Here is a 378-nt window from a genome sequence, read left to right as displayed (position 1 = left end):
AAGATTTACTTTGGGGGTTTTTTTCTTGTAATGTCATAAAATGCAGTATGTGCAACATTAAAACATGAGCGCAAAGACGTTGTCTCATTTTGTTGTAATTCTTAACTGCCTATAAAAAGGTGAACGTAGAAAATTTATGGGAGGAATTTGAACGCATCGGGGGTGCCTCATGGGAGTTTTGGAGCTAAAAGGGGATAGAAGAGGTGGGATCAGAATCTTGACTCCTATTTACTTTCTCAAAAATAAATGACATTAAAGTCCTTTTGAAGGGAGTGGGGCGGGCGCCGGGTTAGCTCCCGAGTGCTGCTGTGGGGGCGTGCAGACGCCACAGCAGTGGAGGGGGGGGGCCCCCCAGGGGGGGGGGGGGGGCGGTTTCAA

This window comes from Buceros rhinoceros, unplaced genomic scaffold, assembly GCF_000710305.1.
Source record: "Buceros rhinoceros silvestris isolate BGI_N320 unplaced genomic scaffold, ASM71030v1 scaffold15254, whole genome shotgun sequence".
Taxonomy (NCBI): domain Eukaryota; kingdom Metazoa; phylum Chordata; class Aves; order Bucerotiformes; family Bucerotidae; genus Buceros; species Buceros rhinoceros.
This window is presented reverse-complemented; position numbering follows the sequence as displayed.